Raw genomic sequence first — 5,624 nt, 5'->3', positions numbered from 1 at the left:
ACAAGCTCCACACTTCAAGCATGTACACAATTCAACTTATGAGTAGTTTAGTTGACGGTGTCTAGGGTGCAAAAGTGAAACTACTTTCGCACCCTATGAAAGTTTGTGCAAAAAAAAAAAAGCAATTGGAACCGTCCGATTAGTTTTAACCATATCGAATAGTGGAGATGTGTTCATTGCTACCGGTAGTAAATGGATCCCTCGAGTTCTATGTCAGCTTTCCTCGAACCGCGATTGAAGGTATGGAGCCCTCGAGTTTCTGTTCTGCTTTTTCCAGCATACCCTACCATAGCTCGCGATTTAGCGATTGCTGCGATTGAAGCTTAGGAGCCGCAGAGTTGTGTGTGAGGTTTCCCTGTTTCGCCGTTGAAGGTTACCCTAACATACCATGGCAGAGGTCGGGATTGAAGCAGAGGTTGTTTTGCCTTGAGTAGGATTGAGTAGAGCAATAGAGCATTGTCTTTGTCGTGGTAAAATGATCCAAGCAGAGCGTTGAGCACGATTGAAACAGAGGACGAAAGAAAGACCAGGTTGGTGGAGCTTCGGGGGCAGATCCGCAACGAACGTTCAGCCCTTCGGCCTACGACGTCAATAACCTCGACAAGAGTACGGGTTAGGTGATTGTAGTTTTCATTTTGCATGTTAGTTTTTGTTTGTTCGAACTTGGTTGGCGATGGTATCGTTGCAGACCTCGGTCGGTTTTTGTTATTATGGTTTTAGTTTGGTTGAGTTGTCCCTTTTATTGAACAGGTTGTTATTGTGATGTTTTGAATGATGTTCGTTTTGCAAATTGGGTTGCCTCAATGTTGTAATGTGTTGTGTGTTGTTGTTAACTGTTGTAGTTTTGAACATGTATGCACCGTCCCAGTAGAATTTCAATATATGTGGTAGTTTGCAAGGTCTGGATTGTGGTAAATGTGAGATTTGGATGGGGAGTAGAGTGACAGTAAATGGAACCTTGAAAGAGGAAATTAGGTATTTCCTGAAAGTAGAATTATGTTTACAATGACATCCAAACAAGAAGGCTGAACTGCTCAAGTATAAGTGTACAACCATAAGAAAAATGAAATTTTAAATTTACTGTGATAAATTTATATAGAGTAGCTGAATAGCATGCCTAATAAGAAAAACAATCCTTCGTTGGTTGTCTAATAACAAAGTTGACCCTTTGAAGGTAATGAAGAAAGAAAAATAGCAGTGCTTTGATATTATGTTTTGGTAGAAGATGTGTAAGGTTCGAGGGTGTTATTTTTGGTGTTTTATATGCCTAAAAATGATGTGGAAAATATTAAAGATAAAGGTCATAACAGAGGATGTATTTGATTATAGCCATAGAATAAGAAAATACATGTTTCCTTATTGTGCGTTTGTGTGCCAGGTTCGTAGTCTAGTGAATGTGATGGTAAGTGCATTATGTAAAATGATAGAGAAATTACGGTGTTTGAAATACATGAAGTAGGTGATGTATTTATTTGATATATTTTAAAATGTGTTGGGGTGTAGGATTTGGACGATATAATGTAAAAGTTGGAAAGTAGTGACAATTTTTGTAGCTTAGTGAATGGTGATGGTGACAATGATGTTACTGAAGTGTATCCAAATGATGATGACAACCAACATGATGTCGGATTTGAAGATGGGGACGAGGTGGAGATTATGATGATTTCTGGATTCCAGGTTTGTTGAAAGAGGAATGTATAAGTATTGATAGCATGATAGATATTAAATAGTTTGACATGGAAGAAATTACCGATGAAGTTGTCAGCAGGTTGGATTTTGGTGATTTGGAGTTAGCATATCAGTTCTATTGTTGGTATGCTAAAAGTAGTGATTTTTCTGTAAGGAAGAGTCATATTGTTAGAAACACATGTATGGAAACACTGCAACAAACATTTGTTTGTTCATGTGTTGGTTATAGGAGAGTTTCAACATCAGATAGAAGGATGCGCTGAGAAAAAAAAAAGAAAGCAGGTGTGGTTATGAAGCAATGTTTCGTGTTCATGTGCATTTTTGTACGGGACAATGGTATGTGACATGTTGGAATTTTGACCACAATCATTTATTATTGGACCTAAAATTGTCATGTTTGCTGCCTGGACATAGGAAGATGTCCGCATCTGATATTATGCAAGTTGAAAACTATAGAAAAGTTGGGATTAGACCTCCACACATGTACGCAACATTTGCCAATCAATGTGCTGGATATGACAAGGTGGGGTTTATTAGGAAAGATATTTACAATGAAGAAGGGCGCATGAGAAAACAACATACTTCAGATGCAATTGGTGCATTGAAGTATTTACATTATTTACGCAAGAAAGATCCAATGATGTATGTTTCGTACACTGCGGATGAAGGGTCAAGACTGCAACGACTATTTTGGTGTGATACTGAAAGCCAATTGCTTTATGAGGTATTTGGTGACGTACTGGCATTTGATGCCACTTATAAGAAAAATAAGTATTTGTGCCCTTTTGTTATTTTCTCTGGTCTGAACCACCATAATCAGACAATAGTTTTTGCTGCTGCTATTGTAACTGATGAGACGGAAGAAACATATGTTTGGTTGTTAGAACAATTGTTGGTAGCAATGAAAGGAAAAGCTCATTGTTCAATAATAAATGATGGTGATCTGGCTATGAGGAATGCTATAACAAGAGTCATGGCAGGTGCTTTTCACAGATTGTGTGTATGACACTTATTGCATAATGCATTGAGCCATGTTCGAGACAAACAAGTTATGAAATGGTTGAAGAACCTAATGCTTGGTGATTTTGAAAGTCAAATTTGAAGAAAAATGGAAAGAGATGGTTGCTACGTTTGAATTGGAAGACAATACTTGGATTGCTGAACTGTATGAAAAAAGGATGAAGTGGTCTCCCGCCCATTTGAGGGGTTATTTTTTTGCGGGTATATGGACAACATCTCGTTGTGAAGCCTTCCATGCACATGTTGCTAAATATGTTCATTCAGGCACTAATTTAATCAATTTTGTAGAACAATTTCAAAGGTGCTTGGCATATTTTTGATATAGAGTGGTTATGGTAGATTATTCCTCAACATACAGGAATGAAGTTTTGCAATCAAATCTTCAATCTCTTGAGTGGTCTGGTGATCATTTTCTTACTAAGGAGATGTTTAAACTTTTTCAGTCATATCTATGTAGGACTATTAAGCTAAGAGTCATTGATTGCAAAGAGATGATCACGCTCTTAATTTACACGGTTCTCAAGTACTGTAGTGGAAGTGTTTGGCTTGTGTCGTATTGTCCATCAACGGTTGACTTTAGTTGTAGTTGTATGAGAATGCAATCAATTGGTCTTCCATGTGATCACATATTGGTTGTGTTGGATTCTTTAAATTTTATGGAGTTGCCAAGTAGTTTGGTTCTGAATAGGTGGTCAAAAGTTGCCACAGAAAATATCAAAGACAAATATCTGGATTCTGCAATGTATTGGGATTCCCAATTGATGGCCAAGTATGCCACTTTGGTTGAAGTTTCTAGACAAGTTTGCAAAGCTGCATACCGTGATGAAGACGAGTATGACAAAATGTTGCATTTCCTGTCAAATGAGGTTAGAAGGCTAAAGTCGAAGAAAAATAGTGAACCATGTATTGATGACAATGATGAGCAGGCAGATCAACAGGGTGATAATTATGATGGTATTTTAGACCCTGTTGTTGTTCGAATTAAAGGATGCAGACAAGTTGGAGTAGATGAATATGGGAAGCAAAGGAGAATCCAAAAGTGTGGGCAATGTGGTGGAAGTGGCCACAATAAGCGGTCTTGCCGCAATCGTCTTCGAAATGCAAATGTTTGTGTTGATGGTTTGTTTATTTCATCCAGTGAACAAACTAACACTATGTGCCAACCTACAGATGAATATAACTATGAACTGGTAATGAAGAACTTGTTTGGGACAATTTGTTGTACAATTGTTATCTTATGCACTTAATGATTTTAATGAAATCATTCATTGACATATTGTTTGGGACACTGTTTTTTTGTTAATCATGCAGTTGATGCAGCAACCACATACATTTGTTGCAGGTAGTAGCCGTCCTGGTCCATAATGATAATTTGGGTGGGTTAAAAAAATTCATTGGTAATGACTTAATGTTGGCATCATTTTATAATTTTTTTTTTGTATTATGATATAACTGGCCTTAATATAGCTTGGTTGCTGGGTGGCTATTTTTTTTCCAGGATTATCCACTTGAAACTTACAAATGGAAACATCATTCAATTATAGTAGATGTCGATGCAACGTTGATAGCACATGAGGTTTTATGTCATCCATGTTTGACCGAAACATACAAATAAAAAATAAAAACTACCAACTACAAAGTTTAATGTATAAGTTGGTGAAATAAGTTTGCCTTATAATTTGAAACAGATGAGGTTTACCCAAAAATTGCGGTTCCATGGTCCATTGTTAATCTATTTGCATTGTTCGGCTATCAACTTTGATGACTAAAGCATTAGACAGAAGGGTGTTTCTTCTTTCCAATTATAAACAAAAATGCAGCTTAATTGTGTTGGGTTAAGAGGAAACCATAACTTTTCCTCCATCCATAATGTAATGGAACATGCAGAATCAATTTATTGAAATAAAAACAAGCAGGAAACGCATTATAATGATCAACGTTAACATAAATATACAAATAATAAAGAAGGGATGTTTTGATTGATGTTAACGACCCAGTCATTGGCTAAAATTAACTTAATGGCATACTGAACTCTGAAGCAGGAAAAGGAAACAGGGGGCAATCTAATTAAGAGGGAGGGAAGGGCATATATATATTATAGATTGTAATTCTATTATGGCTGTTGAGGTACCATGCGATGGTGAGGCTTTGAAGCAGATGAATGACAAGAGGTTTGATGGTGGTATCTTATGGGTGTAGGACCATTGAGGTCTGGAGTTCTGGGAATGATTATGATTAGTTTGGCATGGCATGTTGACACCAAATAGCCTCAGCACCTTATAAGGACAGTAATGATGAATTAAAAGTATATTGTAATGCATCAATATAAAGGCAAGTTAATAACTTCATAAGTGTAATGTCATGAAACCAACCAATATTTAATTAACCATTTCAGTTCAAAGAACAAACAAAAATAAAACATTGTTTGATACCCGAAGGTGATACCCGAAGGTATTTAAGTTACAACTTTAATATAATGAACAAGAACTTTTAATCATCAAACAGAAGCAAACACCCGACTTCATCCCATTTAACCTGCTTCCGAAACATGACCTCCCATGCACGTTCATTGAACCTATAGTAGAAGACAACCTCATCGCCCGACATCAAATCATTTTCCGTTAAGTATTCGTACCATGGATCAACAACAGTTGGGAGGCCGTTATCCATGGTCATCTTCCAAAGGTAACGTCTTCCACGACTCCGTTTGACATGGATATATTTTTTGGATGCAACTAAAAAATTTAAAGCATCCGCGGGCAACACCTAAGTTTTAGAACGGAGACAGTCATTATAGATATAAATTTCAAAACCAAATAAAATAAAGCCCTATAATTATATTAACAAAGTCCTACCAATGGAGAATTTTGTTGCAGCATATCTTCTGTAACATCTATAGTAAAAAGATGCCTTCT

Source organism: Glycine max, chromosome 4 (assembly GCF_000004515.6).
Source record: "Glycine max cultivar Williams 82 chromosome 4, Glycine_max_v4.0, whole genome shotgun sequence".
Classification (NCBI taxonomy): domain Eukaryota; kingdom Viridiplantae; phylum Streptophyta; class Magnoliopsida; order Fabales; family Fabaceae; genus Glycine; species Glycine max.
Note: the sequence above shows the minus strand (reverse complement) of the source record.